This window comes from Macaca fascicularis, chromosome 15 (assembly GCF_037993035.2).
Source record: "Macaca fascicularis isolate 582-1 chromosome 15, T2T-MFA8v1.1".
NCBI lineage: Eukaryota > Metazoa > Chordata > Mammalia > Primates > Cercopithecidae > Macaca > Macaca fascicularis.
This window is the reverse complement of record NC_088389.1, coordinates 122,195,934-122,217,500: the sequence shown is the minus strand read 5'-3', so window position 1 is coordinate 122,217,500 and position 21,567 is coordinate 122,195,934. Positions and strand designations below refer to the sequence as shown.

General features: G+C 45.9%; 1 protein-coding gene across 4 annotated transcripts in view; it reads left to right on the top strand.

Moving 5' to 3' along the window:
- Positions 1–21,567, top strand: part of ROR2 (receptor tyrosine kinase like orphan receptor 2) — a 219,442-nt gene that overhangs the window by 24,610 nt on the left and 173,265 nt on the right. For 2 of the 4 annotated variants that reach the window (XM_074017849.1, XM_074017848.1), the window contains exon 1: positions 1–21,567. This exon is cut by the window's left edge and continues 23,476 nt beyond it; it is cut by the window's right edge and continues 19,987 nt beyond it. The exons of the other annotated variants lie outside the window; for them this stretch is intronic. The gene's annotated coding sequence lies outside the window, so the exon portion shown is untranslated. 4 annotated transcript variants of the gene reach the window in all.

Below are 21,567 nucleotides of genomic sequence, written 5' to 3'. Positions count from 1 at the left end.
CCCAGGGCCCTAGATGGTTCTCTCAGTGGGGTCTCTGGACCACTGGCATCAGCATCTCCTGGGAGCTTGTTAAAAATGCAAACATGGTCAGGTGCAGTGTTTCACACCTGTAATCTCAGCACTTTGGGGGAGGCCAAGATGGGAGGATTACTGAGCCCAGGAGTTTGAACCTGGCCTGGGCAACATAGTGGGATCCTATCTCTACAAATAATAATAATAATAATAAACAGCCAGGTGTGGTGGCTGGTGCCTGTGATTCCGGCTACTTGGGAGGCTGAAGTGAGAGGATCGCTTGAGCCTGGAAGGTTGAGGCTGCAGTGAGGTATGGTTGTACCACTGCACTGCAGCAGGGATGACAGAGCTATACCCTGTCTCAAACAAACACACAAAGAAAACAAAAAAAGCAAACTCTTGGGCCTGCCCCATGTCTGTTGAGTCAGAAATTTTGAGCTGGACTCAGCAATATGTGCCTATCTAATGCACGTAAAAGTTGAGATCCACTGGCTGTGATTCCTGTAGAAGGCCTGGGACAGGAGGAGGCAGGCAGAAGCCACTGGCCTTGAAGCTGCCTGTCAGTCCACCACAAGGGACTGAGACACGATGGACACCTTCCTTCAGTCCTCCCCTTGCCTCTCTCCACCACAGGGACTAGGAGAGATGGCTGGGCAGTCCCCAGCGTTGACTATAGGATGCCTGATTTTGGGGGTGGGGACAAAGGATAGGAAAAGGGCTGGGCAGCAGGAAGGATCACCTACCATGGAGGACAAAGACCTTGCCCCCAAGTGTCCCTCCCATCCATGGAGTACCAGCTCAGTTCTCCTCAGTACAGACAAGCAGCAGAGCAGCAGTGTGGGGAGAGCAGGAAGGACTCAGCTGCCAATGTTGTAGTGGAGACGGATTTCAGGGCCAGGTCTAAGTATGGACTGCAAGTGGGATGCATGAGAACATCCTCAAAACCCTGGAATAGGAAGGCATCCATGTGCCCTGATTCCTCCTTGGCTCTCATTCCAGGAGCCACACAGGACAGTTGACCCAACACTTCTGCCATCTGAAGAACGACACCTGCATCCCTCCATCCGTGGGACCACCAAGGAACTCAGGGAGCTCAGATTCTCTCAGATCAAAAAGATACCGAGTCATCGGATAGCCATGCCATCCTGAAAACGGCCTTCTTTGTGTGTACATTCTTTGCAACAAGCAACAAGTTTATAAGCACTTTGATAAAATTGCGTGTGAGGGTTAAAATATTAAAGTCAGTGTGTCAACTTGAAATAAATGATGAGGTATTGATGACTACTAAAGGAAAAATATAGTATATGTGCGCCTGTCATGGTTTAGGTATGAATTTTAAAAAGAAAGCCTTTGTTCAGATTTTTGCACATTTCCTCAGCTCTTGGTCTCCAGAGCTTTGTTTTGCTTGTCAAGTCTTAAATTAGCCACTTGCAAATTTCCTTACCTTGGATATTTCCAGATATAGGAGGATGCCCAGGGTGTGCATTGTTCTGTAGCTGTACCGTCCAATAGATAGCCACTCATCACATGTGGTTATTTAATTGAAGTTAACTCAACTGAATAAGATTACAAACAGCCCCTTGGCTGCACTAGCCAAACTTAGGTGCTCAGTTGCCACATACCACATGTGGCTGGAGGCCACACTGGACAGTGGAGATAGAGACCCTCTCCCTCTTCACAGCAAGTTGGGCAGTGCTGCTTTATACTGCCTCATCCCCAGCATATTGGCCAGTCATAAGTCCTTTCTGAGCACCTGCTCTGTGCCTAGGGGCTGCTAACCTATTAGCTTATTGAATAAAATACTCTGGGCATCTTCTCTGTCCAGGTGATCACTGAATTCCTTGGCATAGCTATTTAGAAGAGTAATAGACATCCATTCTTTGGCATGAGGGAGAGGCTTTATGTATGTGAAGACGGAATGGAGCTGTATTGGGCAGGATATTACTTAGTGGGCAGTGGGGAGGTCATGCCCAGCAGAAGTGAGGCAGGGTGAATCTGTTGGAGGACGGTGCTTGGAGAGGCAGGCTGCCCCACTGTGCACCCAGGAAGGAGGGCAAAAGGCTGAGCAGCTGGACTGGGGTTGGATGCAGCAGCTATGCAGCTCATTTGGAGAGCTTGACATGAGAGGACACTGAGGAATTGACAGGTGTTTGGAGAAGATTCCCATCTAATAGTTTTAAAAAATAGTATTGGCAGGGCGCGGTGTCTCATGCCTATAATCCTAGCACTTCGAGAGGCCAACGTGGGCGGATCACGAGGTCAGGAGGTCGAGACCATCCATCCTGACTAATGTGATGAAATCCCATCTCTACTAAAAATACAAAAAATTAGGTGGGCACCTGTAGTCCCAGCTACTTCGGAGACTGAGACTGAGGCTGAGGCAGGAAAATCGCTTGAACCCGGGAGATGGAGTTTACAGTGAGCTGAGATCATGCCACTGCACTCCAACCTGGGCAACAGAGCGAGACTCCATCTCAAAAAATGAAGAAATTAAAAAATTAAAAAAAAATTAAGTAGAACAACATTCAGTATGGACATCAAACTGTTGATATTTCACCTGTTTCGTGAAATTGCAAGGAAGATGCGACTCAAAGAATTCGATGTTGATTTCTAAGTAACATTTCATTCACAAGTCTTCAGTTTCTTTGGGGGACATATGTAGCAGTAGAATTTTGGATCACATGGTCATTCCATGTTTATTTTTTTTGAGGAACTGCCAAACTTTTCCACAGTGGCTGCACCATTTTGTATTCTCACCAGCAATATTCCAGGGTTTTAATTTCTCTACATTCTCAACAGTACTTGTTTTCTGTTTTTTTTTTTTTTTTGTTGTTGTTGTTGTTGTTGTTTGGTTTTTTGATAACAGTCGTCCTAATGGGTGTGGGGTGGTATCTCATTGTGATTTTGATTTGCGTTTTCCCAATTAACTAATGATGAGCATCTTTTCATGCTCTTTTTGGCCAGTTGTGTATTTTTTTTTGGAGAAATGTCTATTCAGATCCTTTGCCCAGTCTGACCTTGGGTTATTTGTCTTTTTATTATTGTTGTTAGAGTTTCATTTACTTGTTTTGAGACGGAGTCTCTGTTGTTCATGCTGGAGTGCAGTTGCACGATCTCGGCTCACTGCAACCTGTCTCCTGGGTTCAAGTGATTCTCCTGCCTCAGTCTCCTGAGTAGCTGGGACTACAGGCGCGCACCACCACGCCCGGCTACTTTTGTATTTTTAGTAGAGACAGGCTTTCACCATGTTGGCCAGGCTGGTCTCTTACTCCTGACCTCAAGTGATCCTCCCGCCTTGGCCTCCCAAAGTGCTGGGATTTCAGGCTTGAGCAACCACACCTGGGTTCATTTACTTTTAAAAGACTAAACATTACCATCCCCTTGAAGTTAGAAGGGAAGAACTTGGTGACACAAAGAGGCCTGTGGCGTGGTCTGCAATGAAGCACACTCTTGAAAAGTGTCCTCTTTTGCCAGTGTAGTTTGGGATTTCCAAGCCTCTGCACGCTATTCCTGATTCTGTTCACTTTTGCCATATATGTAAGTGTGTGTATACATGTATATATTTAAGAACAGAGGAAAAATGTAATTACTTTTAATTTGGAATTCATGTTTTAACTTTCCCCTATATTAAAGAAGGACTGATTTTGCATGTGCTTAGCCTGAAGTAACCACTTCTTTGTTGATGTGGGATTGAGATCTTGATTCATTTTTTTTCCTGCAGGTCGGAGAGCACTAGGACATACCCAGGGCCAGTTTGTGGGACCCTATGTGGGGAAGGGACGGTGCTTCTCCTGTCCCCTGCTTCTTGTGGCTGACCACCTGCCATTTGGCCCTTGTTTGAGGATGGGACACAAGTGTCCACTCCACAGTGCTGTGTTCACCCCCTCGGGTGGAGGTCCAGTTTGTTGGCAGTGATACTGCACACAAGCTGTCTGAGGCCTGGCTCTCCTGAACAGTCTCTGGTTTCAATACGAGTTATTTTCATATTTTAGTGTATAAAACCTCCAACTTATATTTTGATTATGATCAATGAAGCACACCCTTGGTCCATGCCTGAGTGTCTGGGGCCACATTAATTAAATTATGTTCACTTCAGATCTTCCTTTGTGCCCCATAGTGGGGTCTCCGCCTCTTGTGCCTGCAGCTCTGTCACCTCTGAACATACTGTCTGCTTGACCTATCATGTATATATTTGCTTTTATTTGCTTTCCACCCCAGAGCAGACATCTTCATTTCCTTTGTCAATATGCTCCCAAGTGCCTGGAAGCACCTGAGACAGAGCAGGTGTTTAGGAAGTACCTGCTGAAGGAGTAAAATGCTAGGCTTCCTCACCTGATCTCTGTTTCCTCACCTCTCTCTGAATGTCTCCTGTGGGCAGGGTAAAGCACTGTGTACTTGTTCTTTTTCTTTTCCAGGCAGGGTCTGGTTCTGTTACCCAGGCTGGAGTGCAGTGGCGCAATCATAGCTTACTACAGCCTCGAACTCCTGGGCACAAGTGATCTTCTCACCTCAGCCTCCTGAGTAGCTGAGACTATAGGCACGTGCCATCATGCCCAGCTAATTTTGAAATATTTTGTAGAGATAGTGTCTCCCTATGTGGCCAGGGCTGATCTTGAACTCCTGGGCTCTAGTGATCTCCCACCTCGACCTCTCAAAGTGCTGGGATTACAGGCATGAGCCACTACGCCCGGCCATCGTGTTTATTCTTAAGCACAAGTAAGGGCTTAAAGTTAATGTAAAAATGCTTTTTTAATTTTTTCCCTTTAATGAATATGGAATTCATTGAGGTTTTGATTCTTTTCTAATTTTTTATGTTACTCGAAAGAGAAGGAATAATAACTCTCTAAGCTTTGTATCACAAATGGCCTGTTGATACTGGGAGTTGAGTGGGATTTATGTGCTGGCTTCCGAGGGGGTCAAGGGAACCTGGTGGGGCAGGTGTGGGATGGCGGTGGGGGCTGCTCCAAATATCCCTTCTAAACTGTTCCAAATGTTTCTGAAAGCTCAGGTTCAGTAAATGTTGGTACTGGTTGTTGGTTCTACTCCCCGCCCCGAGTCCACCCCAGTGGTTGACAACTCCATGAAGGTGGGCTGGGACACCTTCCCAGGGAGGGCACAGGAGGAAGAGTGTGAGATTGGCCAGGCTGGGTGCAACCCTTCGCACTCCGGCTGCCACCCTGCAGGATGAAGGAGCAGCGCGGGCTAGAGGGGAAGCAGCTGCCGGTAGACTTCACATCGCCAGCTGCCAGAAGGGCAGGTGTTCCAGGAGACTTAGAGCTGAATGGGTGTCGTAGGAACCTTGGTACACATTTGGTAAGAAGAAGAAGAAAAAAAAAAAACTAAACGAGGCTGAATGAGCCTCTGAGAGTTTTGAAGAATGTGAGTACTGAAAGTGAGGTTGAGGTACAGGATTCATGGTGGGCAGGTTGTAAACCTGGTGTTTCCCTTGGATTCAGATGGTCCAGTGCTCAGAGACGGCGAGGAATTTGTGGGTTCTCCTGAACTGTTGTTTTTACATGAGTTGGCCTTTGCTTTGATGTGAATTTATCCTGAGTGAATTTGGTATTTAAAGAAAGAACAGTCAAGAAAGCAGAGTCTTGTACAAATCCAAGGCATACCATATTTTACATTTGAGCTCAGGAATTCTGGTTACCTGAGCACCAACTGTTTAAAAGCAAGGGGATTTTGCCTAAAAACCCTAATTATTGTCAGTAGCAATTACGAATGTTTATTAACTGCCCATTTAAAAGCCAATATTATTATCCTGGCAATATGAGGAAATAGTGTATTCATCATGTAGTATTTTTCCTTAAAGATAGTTCTAATCTACCTGGGAAGCTGGACTATATGTGTTAAAACATGATGCAGGCTGGGCGCGGTGGCTCACACCTGTAATCCCAGCACTTTGGGAGGCCGAGGCGGGCGGATCATGAGGCCAGGAGATCAAGACCATCCTTCCTAACATGGTGAAACCCCGTCTCTACTAAAAATACAAAAAATTAGCCGGGCATGGTGGCAGGCGCCTGTAATCCCAGCTACTCGGGAGGCTGAGGCAGGAGAATGGCGTGAACCCGGGAGGTGGAGCTTGCAGTGAGCTGAGATCGCGCCACTGCAGTCCAGCCTGAGCGACAGAGCGAGACTCCGTCTAAAAAAAAAAAAACAACAACAAAAAACATGATGCAAATAAAATCCTAGGCAGTCTGGCTGTGTTGAGCGGAGTGGTCTGGAAATGAGGTCACAGGGGTGCGGACTGCGGAGAGGGGCGGGGAAGACCTCAGAGAGGGACACTCAGTCTTTGGGTGTGACAAGGACAGGGGTGGGAGGGCTGTGTGTGTGTGGGATTATTGCTGAATTTTGCCTTACTTTGCTTTTTCAACTTCAGTCATCTGTAATGAAAGGTTTTGCTACATCTAAGCCAGCCTTTTAGAGTTGACCACCAGATGTGCATAGGACATTTGCAGGCTCTTCCTGTCCCTTTTATGTTAACAACAGAATTCTTAAAATTAAGCGATAGAATCCACAAGCCAATACAATTCAGCCTTTCGGAGTGTACAATTCACCAGTTTTTAGGACATTCACAGAATCATGTAACCATCACTGCTATGGAATCGCAGAAAATGTTTATCACTGGCTGTTATTTTGACAACATATTACATCGTGTCATAGGAGACTGCCTCTCTTTAAGCCCTTTGGAACCTACAAAAATGGCAGTTTCTTATGTTCAAACCTAATTTACCTACTATCGAACACTTGTCTTAAAAGGCCTTCTCTGAAAGCTAGCACGAGATTTTTCCGCCACCTTCTTTTAAACTGTCAGAAGGTATTTAGGGTTAGGGAACCACATGTGCTGAGAACAGTTCAGGGAGTTTATGGGGAGCCTAGGGTTGGGGTGGCTTCAGATCTTTGCAAGCCTGTTAAGTGGGAGAACTTGACCTCTGGCCCTGTGCCTTTCAGCTTTTTTTTTTTTTTTTTTTTTGAGACGGAGTCTCGCTCAGTTGTCCAGGCTGGAGTGCAGTGGCACAATCTCGGCTCACTGCAAGCTACGCCTCCTGGGTTCATGCCATTCTCCTGCCTCAGCCTCCTGAGTAGCTGGGACTACAGGTGCCCACCACCACACCTGGCTGATTTTTTTTGTATTTTAGAGATGGGGTTTCACCGTGTTAGCCAGGATGGTCTTGATCTCCTGACCTCGTGATCGGCCCGTCTCGGCCTCCCAAAGCGCTGGGATTACAGGAGTGAGCCACCGCGCCCAGCCTGTGCCCTTCAGCTTCTAATGGGAACAGTTAGGATCACTGGGTGGAGGTTACTGGGACACAAATTTCAGTTTGATACAAGGATGAGCTTTCTACTTATAAAGAAAGCTGCCTCACCGTCTAGCTCTATGCAGTGTCTGGGTGTCATTGGGTGAGCTTGGATGGAGGCAGAAGGATGCCCTGCACTGTGGCCTTCAGCAGAAGTGCCCTGCTGGCCTTTCTGGCTTTGCTCACTTGTTCAGATGCTCTCCTGAGCACCCCAACCCCAGTGTGCACCCCTGCATCTCACTCCCTTATGCAGCTCTACACCAGGTACGCTTTTTTTGCCCAATGTGGGGAGCACCGTTGCTGTGCTTAGCCTGTAGAAGTGGGATCTGTGCCCGCTGTGGGGAGGGTTGGTCAACGTTGGGTGCCCAGGTCTTCCTGAGCAGGCTTTCCAGGGGTTTTAGCTAATCTTCTCCCTTTCAGCACAGATGACGCTCTTAAAGATTCGGGGTGTGGCCCAGTGGTGCCCTCTCAGGACACACGAGCCTCCCTGCCCTCTACATAATGTGTCAGTATCCACACCTCCGGTCTTGGTCCTTTTTTGTGACATGGATTGTACTTCCCCATGAACTCCAGTCTCTTTCTTGGCGTTGTTTCTCTGCACATACCTTCTTCCTGCACGTGTCTGGGTTTGAGATTATTTTTCCTATGTTGATTTTTAGATGGTGTAGGCCAAAGTGTTTAGAACTAAGAAACCTACAGATCCAGTGTGAGGGGGGAAATGACAGCCCAAAAAATAGAACAGAGTCTGTTTGAAGAGGGAATTGGAAATCCATGCAAGACCAAAAATGGCTGCGCTGAAGCATTGCTCTTACATTGTTGAAGGGAGTGGGAAGAGTGCAGTGGGGTCAGGAGGAAATTAATGACCTTCAACAAATGGTTGGTGATGGAAAACAGATAAGCAACACGTGAATAAACACGGGGAATTCATTTGGAGCTGCTGGGGAGGAGTAAAACTAAAGAATAAGCATGGCAAAGCAGAGCGTCTATGGGGCAGGGAACATTTTCCTCTCAGCATGGGACAACCTCGACCATCTAGGGAAGCCTCTTTGAAAGCCCTTGAGAGAATCTTTCTACCATGTGGGTGGCCGACTTCACCTTTCTTCCTCCTTTACCTGTTGATTGGGAGAAAATGGTAGTGAAGCATTTTTAAATGATCCTAAGAGCGATTCCAAGATTTTTTTTCTTAAATTACCAGAAAAAAAGTCCATATATGAAATCCCGTGTGGGACCCTGGAAAAGGGTCCCAAACACATTGCCATCCCTTTAGATGCTTTGCTAGCAATCTGAATTACCATACGGAAGAAAACCGTACATAATGAAACCAGTTGGGAGTGGCAGGCTAATATTTCGAATTCTTTCCACTTGAGAATTAGCTTAATTTGCAGAGTATCTTTGAAGTCCAGGGGAAGTTGCCAGGTGGGGAAGGAGGAGTTCTGAGGGTAAAGGCGGGAGGCAGGATGGCAGCCCAGGGTTTCCCTCAGGACTCCCTGCAGGGGGTGCATCAGGGCTGGCCTGGCTGTGACAGGCAGGGCGTTGCATAGGCAAAATGCTCGGTGAGATTAAAGAATGAACCAATATAAAAGTCAGGGGAGCGTCATCCGAACAAAATAAGCTAACGGGATTTGGAATCCACGTAAGATTATTCATGATTTAGAATTTCTAATTCCATTCCAGGGATTTTGGCTCCTAGCAAGAACACAAAGGGCGCCAAAAAAATTAGTGCGGGGGGGGGGGGGGGGGAGGGGCGGGGAAACAAATTTCCATGATTAGATCAAGACAGCTTTGGCTGCTAGGAGCAGAATCACCCTTCCTTCTCTTCTTCCTTGTTGCTTTCTTGCATGGAATCAGTTGCAGCCAAGATGTGTCTTCACATACATCCCAGGGTCTCTGCTGACAGATGCTGTAACACAGTTAGGATAGAGGTGTTAGAATTGTGCAACATTCAATTCTAGATCCTGCCAGAGCCTAAGCCAGGAGCCTGGTCTTTGCCTCGTCCGCCCCTCCTATTGAGAGGTGAAGCCAGCTGGACTTTTGGGTGGGGTGGGGACTTGGAGAACTTTTCTGTCTTACAAGAGGATTGTAAAATGCACCAATCAGCACTCTGTAACTAGGATAGTAAAAAGCACCAATCAGCGCTCTGTGGCTAGCTAGAGGTTTGTAAAATGCACCAATCAGTGCTCTGTAAAAATGCACCAGTTGGTGCTCTGTGGCTAGCTAGAGGTTTGTAAAATGGACCAATCAGCACTCTGTAAAATAGACCAATCAGCAGGACATGGGCGGGGACAAATAAGGGAATAAAAGCTGGCCACCCGCTGACCCAAGACAGCAGCAGCAACCAGCTCAGGTCCTCTTCCAGAGCTGTGGAGTCTTTGTTCTTTCACTCTTCACAATAAATCTTGCTGCTGCTCACTCTTGGGTCCAGTGCCACCTTTGAAAGCTGTAACATTCACTGCGAAGGTCCGCAGCTTCATTCTTGAAGTCAGCAAGACCACCAACCCACCAAAGGAGCAAACTCCGGACACACTTTCCCCAGTGGGAAATGGAAATGCACCAACCTCCTCCGCAGGGGTGCCAGAGAAGGAGATGATTCCAGTTAAAAGGGGGCTGCTGGTGGTGTCTATGGGGTCTGCGTGTGGTAGTCACAGCCCTCAGTTCCCTTCACGGTCCTGTGCCAGGTGGAGGCCACTGCACCTAAGAGTCCTCGTGTGGGGGATGACAGCCCTGACCACTGCTGAGCTTGGATTGAGACTTCAGCAGCCATCAATGCCAGGTAGCAGGGTGAAGCACGGAGCCGCCCCTGCTGTTCTCAGGATGATCATCCCTTTGTTCAAATGGCCAGTTCCTAATCCTAGAAGCAGTGTTTCCCTCCAGATACTACATCAGAAGGATGGAAATATTCTGACACAGGTGATGGACCCACTTACCGATACGAAAGGTGACAAAGTACTCTTCAGTGGTGATGCTGAGTGGACAGGTGACGTTTAATCCACAATTTAGGAAAGCAGCTGGAAGGCAGGCCAGGCCCTGTGTAAGTTTGCCCTGCCAACCTCTTTTGTGCTCCTGTTCAGGTTCTCAGGAGCAGGAAGGGGCCAGGTGACTCCTAGTCATGACAAATCTACACCTGTGGTGGCAATCACGGTCGCCTTTGCCAGTGATTGGTTGTCTGTGATTGCAAGTCCTGGTTCTGACCAATGAGATGTAAGGGGGGCGGGGCTGCCTTTCCAGGCAGAGGAATTTTAAGGAACAGCCTCTCCCGTGCTCCGCGTGCTGCTTGGACAGTAGCTGGTGTGATCCCTGGAGCAGCCACTGTGCCCACAAGGTGACCTGCAGGAGGGTGGAAAGCTCATTCACAAGCCCAATGGGAGGGAAAGGGAACCTGGACCTCGGTGACGTTGTGAACCACCTCCCCACAGCTGTCTTGTTAAGGGAAGACCTTTATGGTTAAGAGTTTTCTTTCACAATGCAGCCCAAAATATCCTCACTGCTAGAAATGAAAGAAATTGTATTACAGGGTAGCTCTTGGGAATTTAGTCTCATTCTACTGTTTGATTTGCTGAACTAAATTGAGGCCTCGTGGAGGCTTAAACTCTGCACATTTGAAACATGGCCACGTTATGCTTGGCTGGGAATACGCTATCAACCAAGTGACAGGATGGCCCCGTGGCTCGAAGGGAGGCGCCTTTGTACATGAGTTCTTAGCTTACACACAGTGTAAGGTGGCCAGACAGTGGAGTGTGGCCCAGCAAGCGCACGGGGGTGTTGGCACTTCGCAGCGGTGGTCAGACTTGGGGAATAACAGCGTGAGATTTTTTTTTTTGGTTGGTAAGAGTTTCTGGCTGGAAACTCTCCAGAGAGACTTTGCCATCTTACTTTGTAAAAGCTTTTTTCTTTTTAACACTAAAAAAAATGGTTAATATTCATACAATTGACCAAGGGGCCATTTTTCAGTGTACACCTGGGTGGCATTAAGTACAGTGGTGGACAGCCATCACCACCATCCATCTCCCGAACTTTTCATCTTGCAAAACTGAGACTCCGTCCCCATTTAACACAACTCCCCACTTCTCCCTTCCCCCAGACCCTGGAAACCACCCCTCTACTTTCTGAATGAATTTGATTGCTGTAGGTGCCTCATATGTGAAAGCTTTTTGAAAATCAGATTTTTTAAACTGTCAAGATTGGTGAAAGTATAGACTGGCTGGAACAGAGGAGGATTTGCGGGGTAGTTTAGAGAGTAAATCCATTAGAGGTTGAAGTAGTCCCTTCCCATGCCAACTATGGGTGCCTGGGTTTGTCCCAGTTGATATCAAAGTTTTTATTAACGGTGGACCCAGGGGCAGCTATTGGTAACTGTGTCTTCTGCTGGGGCAGTTTTGGGTTCTGAGTCTCCAGAGAAATGGGCAAGTTCTTATCTCAGCTGATACAACATAGAATTCTTTGTTTTCATTGATTAGCAAAGCAAGAGTCTTTTTGTCTCTTCTCTGGACCAAAGAGAGAAAAAAATGAAATTTTGGAAAGACTGAAAGTGTAATTCATTCAAATAATAAAAATCTGCTCAACCGTTGTCTGCTGTGAGTCACTGTTGGTGGTGCATTTGAAGACTTTGTATCAGATACTGCTGTCTGATCTGTTTTTGTATTTTCAATTGTAGTATATATTTTGGGAGCACACATGGTATTTTGATACCTGTATACACAATGCGTGATGATCAAGTGAAGGTAATTGCAACAGCCATTTCCTCAAACACTTTTCTTTTTGTGGGAAACATTGCAATTCTAGCTGTTTTGGAATTTATAATAAATTATTGTTAACTATAATTTTGCTACTGTATTATCAAATTGGAAATTTTAGGTGTGCAGAAAGGTTGCAAAAACTGTTCCATATTCCCTTTAACTTGGCTTTCCTTAATATTAATATATTAAGTCAAGTGATATATTTTATCAAAACTAGAAAGTTAACATTGGTATGAAACTAGTGATAATATTAAGCAAGCCACAAACCTTGTTTGAATCTTACCAGTTTTCTCACTAATGTCTGTTTTATGTGATCCAGGATCCCACATTGCATTTAGTTCACCTGTTCTTCTAATTTGTTTCTAGTTTGTGACAGTTGCTCAGTATTGCCTTGTTTTCCTGACCTTGACATTTTGGAAGAGTACTGCTGATGAATTTTGTTGAATGTTCTTTAATTTGGGTTCATGTTTTTTTTTTTTTTTTTTGCTTAGACTCAGGTAATGGATACTAGGCAGGAAGACAGCAGGTACAATGTTGTGTTGTAGCAGGAAGCGCATGAAGTTCTCTCTCCCTTTTCTGGGGATGTTTACTTTGATCACTGGGTTAAGGAGCTATCTGCCAGCTTTCTCCAGGGTAAAGCTGCTATTTTTCCTGTGTTAATTAGTATGTATCTTGCGGGAAGATACTTTGGGACTGTGTGAGTATAGTGTTTCTCATCGTGTTCTCTTCCACTAATTCAAGCCTCCATCTGTAGTTTCTGCTCGCAATAATAATGATTTCAGCTTTTGTCTGATGTGGCTTTGTATTTCACCATCTTTTCTGCATTTACTAATTGGAATTACTCTCTCTCTACTTCCCTATTTATTTGTTGAATTATTTATTGAAGCTTATTTTAAAAGTACGGTAATGCGCTACATAATGATGTTTTGGTCAACAATAGACCACCTATACAATTGTGGTCTTATAAGATTATATCGTATTTTTACTGCACTTTTCTGTGTTAGATGTTTAGATACATAGATACTTACACAGTATTGCAGTGCCTACAATATTCAGTACAGTCACATGCTGTACAGGGTTAGTGCAGGTGTGTACTAAGCTGTACCATGCAGGTTTGTGTGCGTACTGTATACTCTGATGCTCGCATAGCAATAGAATGGCCTGAAGATGTATTTCTCAGAATGTATCCCTGTCCTTAAGTGACACATGACTTACAGTTTGCTCTGGTGCATTGTTTTCAAGAAGAGCCTGTATGTAAAACACTGCATTTTGTATAGTTTCGAAGGAACAGGTGGTGGGGTAGTGTGCAGATGTGGAAATGGGCTTGGCAACGGCCAGATCCCTTCCTTTGTCCTAGGTATTTGTTTGGAAGCATCATTTGTAGTGAATGAGTAATAGTGTTCTTAAGCATTTTCTATTCTAAGTTGTTTCCATCATTCTGTATTATTAAAAGTATTACATATTTGGCTGGGTGCGGTGGCTCACGCCTGTAATCCCAGTACTTTGGGCGGCTGAGGCAGGCAGATCACATGAGGTCAAGAGTTAAGAGACCAGCCTGGCCAACAAGGTAAAACCCTGTCTCCAAAAATTAGCTGGGCATGGTGGTGCATGCCTGTAATCCCAGCTACTCAGGAGGCTGAGACAGGAGAATCTCTTGAACCTGGAAGGTGGAGGTTGCAGTGAGCTGAAATCAGGCCACTGTACTCTAGCCTGGGCAACAGAGTGAGACTTTGTCTCCACAGACACACACACACAAAGTATTACTTATTTTATGTATTTAATGAAAACCAATTTTCTTTGAATATGATGCTTCTCTTTATGTAGTTTGGATATTCACCCATTATTAGATGTATGACTTGCAAATATTTTCTCTCATTGCCTTGGTTGTCTTTTCACTCTGTTGGTTGTTTCCTTTGATGGACAGACGTTTTTAAGTTTGATGTAGTCCAGTTTGTCTATTTTTGCTTATGTTGCCTGTGTTTTGATGTCATATCTCAATGTCATTACATTTACATATCTCAAAGTCATTACATTACATAGATTCCCATATGTAAAATTAATAGGTCCCAGAGATACTTGGGGGTGGAGATACTAGTAATAGTAGTAATAAGCCCAAATATTTTGGAGTTATTTGATAAGTCTGGCTGGATTGCCTTCAGCACACAATCATCAATTCACTCTCCAGTGTGAAATGTCTGGAATTGCCTATTTCACATCACCAGTGCCAGCACTGGGCACTGACACTGAAGTTTCTTTTCTGCTAAATTAAAGGTTAAAAGTAAAGATTGGCTGGGCACAGTGGCTCACGCCTGTAACCCCAGCACTTTGGGAGGCTGAGGTGGGCGGATCACAAGGTCAGGAGTTCGAGGCCAGCCTGGCCAATATGGCAAAACCCCGTCTCTACTAAAAATACAAAAATTAGCCCAGTGTGGTGGTGGGCACCTGTAGTCCCAGCTACTTGGGAGGCTGAGGCAGGAGAATCACTTGAACTTGGGAGGCAGAGGTTATAGTGAACCGAGATCATGCCATTGCACTCCAGCCTGGGCCACAGAGCGAGACTCTGACTGAAAAAAACTATAAAAAAAAAAAAAAAAAAAAAGTAAAGATGATCAGAATGCTTATAAAATAGCAAATGACTTGAAGAAAAAGCACAGTGTGTCTTTATTTTAGAAAGACATAAAGTTTTCTAAGATATTAAAACCCATAGATGGAACAGGAGGAAAAACCAGATCCTTCATACAGTTAAACATAGGAGCCTGGGGCAGGTGCGGTGGCTCATGCCTGTAATTCCAGCACGGTGGGAAGCTGAGGCGGGAGGATTACTTGAGGCCAGGAGTTTGAGAGCAGCCTGGGCAACATGGTGAGATCCCATCTCTACACAAAATAAAAAAATTAGTTGGATGTGGTGATGCATGCCTGTGGTGCCAGCTACGCAGGAGACTGAGTCAGGAGGATTGCTTGAGCCCAGGAGGTCGAGGCTGCAAGCCACTACACTGCAGCCTTGGCAACACAGTGAGACCCTGACTCCAAAATCAGACCAAACCACGGGCGCCTGAAAGGAGAGGCAGGTTTGGTCTTCATTCCTGGTTTCCCAATCAGTGATGATAGACAAAAAAGCTCCTCTTTCCAATAAGAAGAGGATGCAGAGGAGGTGTGCATCATGCATCCCACTCCTGAGATGCACAGATTTGACTTTTGTTACCCTGGCTGAGGAAATGCACCCATGCTATGAGATCCAAGACAGATCAATGGAAAAGGAAAAGTAATTAGCAAACAGTTTTAATTTTCTCATCAGAAAGAAATTATATAGGTTGTTTTTGGCAAAGCAGCATGTTGCGTTAGGCCCTGTGGACTCCGGTGCTTTGTAAATTAAAGAGGTTTGGGTCATTGTGGTTTCTTCTTAAATTCCTCTGTTGGCTTGATGCTGACAACAGCTGGATCTTCCAGGATGTACTAATTTGGGGTGATGGAAGGAAAACTTTCCCTCATGGTCAGTGGAGTTTTTAACTGTCCAAGGTGTCAGTTTTATGGGTTTTCATAATGAAAATATAAGGTGTTTACATTTTAAGGAATTTGAGTCACTTTTCTTAATTGGCACCCTCCGCTTGAAATCTTAGTGCTGTTTCCTTTGGCTCTACTGACTGTTTAAAATCTCAGTGGAGCTCATTTTGGGTAATCTTTTAAGTATGACATTAATTTTATTTGTTATTAATAGCAATTTTGAATTACCAGTAGAGGGATGCTCAATTTATTTTAAACGTCTTTCTTTGGGACTGATATTATTTCTCACTGGTAATGGCGTGTTCCTTGATTTTATGTAAATATCCCCTCCCATAGTGTAAGTACCTGGTACTTATCTACCTCCTGGGGTTGTTGTTTTGGGGATTAAATGAGTTAATGGTTATAAGGTCCTTAGAGCCAGCACTTGACTTGCTGAAAGTGCTAGATTGGTGTTAAGATAACTGATACTAAGCCTGCTTGTTAAAAAGTCATTAAAACGTTATGTTTTTACCATTACCTTTTAAAAGGCCTTCTGAGTTTGCATGGTCAGGTGATGTTCTTTTTTTTTGTTTTTTTTCTTGAGACGGAGTCTTGCTCTGTCGCCCAGGCTGGAGTGCAGTGGTGCGATCTTGGCTCACTGCAAGCTCCGCCTCCCGGGTTCACGCCATTCTCCTGCCTCAGCCTCCCGAGTAGCTGGGACTACAGGCGCCCGCCACCACGCCCGGCTAATATTTTTGTATTTTTAGTAGAGACGGGGTTTCACCGTGTTAGCCAGGATGGTCTCCATCTCCTGACCTCATGATCCGCCCCCCTCGGCCTCCCAAAGTGCTGGGATTACAGGCATGAGCCACCGCGCCCGGCCAAGATGTTCTGATTGATGTTTTCTGTCTATCAGTTGCTACTAAAACATCTCAAGCTGGATGTGCTGCTGGTGTCCCAGGCACATCTTTAAATGCAAACTTGTCCCATTGTCTCCCTTGGAGCACTTCCTGGCATAGATAGCGTCCCTACCACTCACCAGGTGACCAAGTTGGAAACCAGGGAGTTGCTTTCAACTCCTCCCTCCCCCCATTGATAATACAGCTGTGTCACCCATGCCTAAAATCTCAGTTTGGATTCCACTCTCTATCTTATCCAACTTTTTGTCATAGGGTTTTGTGGCATTTACAGGTCCCAAAGGAAGTTCTTTCCCACAACAATTAGTGTCATCACAAGTCTTGGATGTTTCCCTGAAGACCAGATAGTCACCTTCTTTCCCTTTATTCTGGCCCCTTGCCCTGTGCCCACCTGGAGGCAGTGCATGTAGGGTGGCCCTGGGTGTGGGGTGGCCAAGCTGACCTGGGGTGGGCAGCACCTGATCCACGCTGCAGCTGGGTGACCTGAAGACCTTGTGAGGCAGGAAGCTCATGACTCAGTTCACTGCGTTCTTGGGTTCATGGGGAAGGGAAATGCTTTTGTTCAGTATGAGGTATCCTGAGAAGATGCCTTCTGTGTAAGGAGTGGATTTTGGAGGATAGATCTCAGGAATCTGGGAAGCCAGCCCTCTTTGTAGACATTGCCGTGAGTGGGAAGCGCCGGGTTTCCTGGCAGAGGAGGCCCTTCCTCTAGCTGCTCAGGATGTGGCTTTCTCAGAAAGATGACTTGATTGACTCAATTTTGATCCCTTTTTTTTTTCATCACCTTTTTTCACTGTGTAGAATCCCACTTCAATGATAACGAAAGAAACGTAGGGGTTAACGTGCTGATATCCTAAAAGAAATTGGGCGAGGCAGTCACCCAGATCCCCTTGCCCCAGGAACTCAGGAGAGGCAGCGCCTCATTTCCTTTTGCTGGTGGATTTTGGACACATCTGTGTCCGTTTGTGTTTGGGAAGGACATTCCCATGTGTGACCTGTCCTGCCTGTTAAAGTGAGGAGGAGTCTGGGGGCTGCATGCCGTTGTACCAGAGGAAAAAGTATGTGCAGAGCCACTGAGAATGTAAAGGAGAAGGGGTTTTTTACCTGGAATAAATGGCTTCCTGTTTATCATTTAAGACCATGCAGATTTATTATTTTCATGAATTTCATTCGCTGCTGTGAGACAGCCCCCTGCCAATTTATCTCCCTCAATTAAAAAACAAGTAGATGAAATCCAATGGGGAGTTAGTGCTTAATGGGGATGGAATTTCAGTTTTGCAGGATGTAAAGTGAGCTGGGGATGGAGGGTGGTGCTCCTGCACAACGCAGTCAATGTTCCCACCGCCACCGAACTGTCCACTTAAAAGTGGCAAAGATGGCAACTTTTATGGTATACGTTTACCACAATTAGAAAACTAGAAAAGCCTGAAAACGTGAATCCACTGAGTTGGAGGCGGTCTAAAGCTGGAGCCTGGACCTTGGCAGTCCTTGGCGCTTCTCAGGCTGTCCGTGGTGCAGAACTATGTGGCAGGTTTTCCCTCCAGCTACTGCAAACCAAAACGTTTCTAAAATACGATGAAAAAGATTAATAGAAAATAAAGACCAGAAAGGATAGATGAAATCCCTGTAATAATGCAAAGATCATTGACCGTGACTTAAGAAAATAACAACAACGCAAGAACAAAACCGAGGGGATTTTCTTGAACTCCATGAATGAAGGGGAAATGAATGGTGGAGGCGGCTCTTGGAAGGTCAGAGAACGGAGGGGCGTCCTCTGCCTGCAGAAGACCCGTGGCGGGAACTGAGAGTCTAGCTGCAGTGGAGTTGTGGTGGCAGCCTGTGACCATGTACCACTAAGAATGGTGCTCTGGGTTTCCTGGGAGATGAGACGGCAGAGCCACCCTTTAAGGTTTCATTTCCCTCAAATGCATAGACTTTCCCCAGAGGCTGCCATGCAGAGATCTTGTTCTGTTGGTCAGGGTAGAATTTTCCTTATGAACGGGCAGTTTGTCATTCCAGACATCCCACCGGGCACAGAATTGTCCAGTCCTGCTCTGTCACGCAGCCCCTCAGGGTAACCTGCATGGCTGCTGCAGTGCATGCTGCTGTCCCCCTCAGCCCTGTCACCTCCTCCTGCAGGCGGAGTTATGGTCACAGCTTGGGCTGCAGGAGCTTCAGGGATGCTGACGCCTCTCAGGGTTTTGGTGTGGTTTAAAAACCCTCTGAGTTTAACTTTATTATGCCTGCTCAGCAGTTATTACTCTGTGTGTGTGTGTGTGTTTTTTTTTTTCAAAGAATTCTCTTTAAGGGGTATTTTGCCTCTTCATTAATAATGGTTTCTTAAAACCACCAATTCAGGGTTGCACATAAATGTAGTCTGTAATTTTCTGCATTTTCTTTAATATGTAATTTTCCACTGGGATCAAGAATTTCCCAGGAGAGGCTCTGCTCTTAGCTCTTAAAAAATAACAAAAAGTTGATTGGCTCCCTCTCTTAGTTCTTGAGCTTTCAAATTTGCTTTAATTTCTGTTTTCTCTCCTGAAGAGTGTGATGGCCCCTTCCCCCGCCCCCGTTTATCTACCACCTAGTGAAAGGGTTTGTTGGCTTTTAAAAAGAAAAACAGATTTTGTAGTGTGTGTGTGGTGTGCGTGTGTTATGTGTGTTTATGTGTGTTGTGTGGCATCTATATGTGTTGTGTGTGGCATGTGTGATGTTTGTGTATGTGTTGTGTTTGTGGTGTGATTGTGTTGTGTGTGGTATGTGTGATGTTTGTGTATGTGTTGTGTTTGTGGTGTGATGTTTGTGTTGTGTGTGGTATGTGTTGTGTTGTGTTTGTGTTGGGTTGTGTGTAGTGTGTGATGTTTGCATATGTTGTGAATGTGGTATGTGTTGTGTCTTTGTTGTGCATAGTATGTGTTGTGTGTTGGGTTGTGTGTGTTGTCTGTTGTCTTTGTGTGGTGTGACACTTGTATAGTTTGTGTTGTTGTCTGTGTGTGTATGGTACGTGTTGTGTGTCTTGTATGTATGGTGTGTGATGGTTGTGTATGTGTTGTGTGTGGTGTGATTGTATATGTGTTTTGTGTGTTATGTGTGGCGTGTCTGGTGTGTGGTATTGTGTGTGCTGAATTTGTGTCGTGTGTGGTGTTTGTGTTGAGCAGTGTTTGTGTATATGTGGCATGTGGTATTTGTGTATGTGTTACGTGTGTGATATGTGTTGTGTGTGGTGTTTCCGGCATGTGTGATATCTGTGTGGGTGGTGTGTGTGATATATGTTGTGTGCGGTTTGTGTGGTGTATGAGATTTGTGTAGGTGCTGTGTGTGGTGTGTGTTGTATGTCTTTGTGTGTGGTGTGATGCTTGGTATATGTTACGTTTTTGTGTGTGTGGTATGGTGTGGTATGTGTTGTGTGTATTGTGTGTTTTGTGGCATGTGACATTTGTGTATGTCTTGTGTGGTGTATGTGCTGTGTGTGTGGTGTATGTGCTGTGTGTGTGGTGTGTGTGCCCACACGTGTGTTCTGCAGCTGTGCACCTAGGAGCCGTCCAGGTAGTAAGTCAGGATGGAGGTGATAATGAGTGATGAGCAGTTTGGTTTTTCCCTTTTTGGAGGCTTTGCCTCATTAACTTGGAACCAGAGGTCCCTGAGACCACGGGTGGCAGAATCGAGGAGCCCTCCAAGGCCAGCGGTAGAGCATAGGAGCCAGGGCGCTGGGGTGGAGATGGGATCTCTACAGCCTGGAAGGGACATCCTGTGCGTCTTGCTGCCCCCCACTGGGTGCCCTCCTATGGCGTTGGTGGCTGCTCCCAGCGCCAAGGCACCCCCACCGTAGGCCTTAAGCCTGATTCCACTTCCTTGCTCCACAAGGCTGGGCCACCCTCTGCCTGGTCTCTCCAGGCTGTGACCGGATGGCTTTTCTCCAGGGTGATGGCCTGTTGGTCGTGGCCCAGGTCCTACCACTCCCTACCCCAGCCCTTGGGCCTTCCAGTCCTTTATGGACCGAGCCCGCCTGACCGGAACATTCTTGGGCTTTTGGTGCTAGGAGGGCAGTGGGCTCCACCTGCTGGACTTGTGGCATCTGCAGGTCAGGTGAACAAGGCACAATGGAGGCAGGGAGCTCTGAGGTTCTGATCTGAGGAACCACCTCACCCCGGGATCCTTCCGTGATCCCCGGTGCCAAATCTGACTTCGTGGTTAAAAAAGGATGACCTGAGCCTGGGCGTGGTGGCTCACGGCTGTAATTCCAGCACTTTTGGAGGCCGGGGCAGGCAGATCACAAGGTCAGGAGTTTGAGACCAGTCTGGCTGGCAGGAGCAAACCTGTGTCTACTAAAAACACAAAAAAATTAGCTGGTCGTGGTGGTGCACGCCTGTAATCCCAGCTACTTGGGAGGCTGAGAGGGGAGAATTGCTTGAACCCAGGAGGCAGAGCTTGCAGTGAGCCGAGATCACGCCACTGCACTCCAGCCTGGGCAACAGAGCCAGACTCCGTCTCAAAAACAAACCAAACAAAAAACAAACAAAAAAACACCAAAAACCAAAAAAAGGATGACCTGTCAGGGCAGCGATTCCTACTTTGTGGGATGATTCACATGTTTCTTTGAATATCTAAAACCACTCTCCTTTAAAAATATTTCAGCTGTGCACTGACTGTAGTTTTGGAAATTAAATGGATTTTGTTTTGAGAATGCAGCAATATCCCTTTAAATACATAAAATAAGTATAGGCATTTTATTGCCGTGGACTCTCTCCACGACCCCAGTCTGAGGTATTTTTATGAGCTCCTAGTAAACCCGGTCTCAAGCCGATTGCATTTGTTTTTGTTCCTCTTTGTCTACAGAGTTGTCGAATGCTCACTGGGAAGGGGTGGGCAGTTGTCCCTTTGGGGACATTGAGAATGTGGGGAAACCACTTCCCATTTGCTGACTTAGGGGCTGGTTTAGGAGAAAATCTTTGTTCTTTCCTTTACAGAAAATATTTAGGTTGGGGTTGTTTGTTCCAGAAGTGTCTGCCTTGGAAATACCCCACGGAAGAATTTGGAGATGTAGGAAGGGCTTAAGTTTTGACTTGAGAAGAATAAAATAATAACAATGAAATCGACCTCTTGGGGCCACAGGCCACTCCAGCA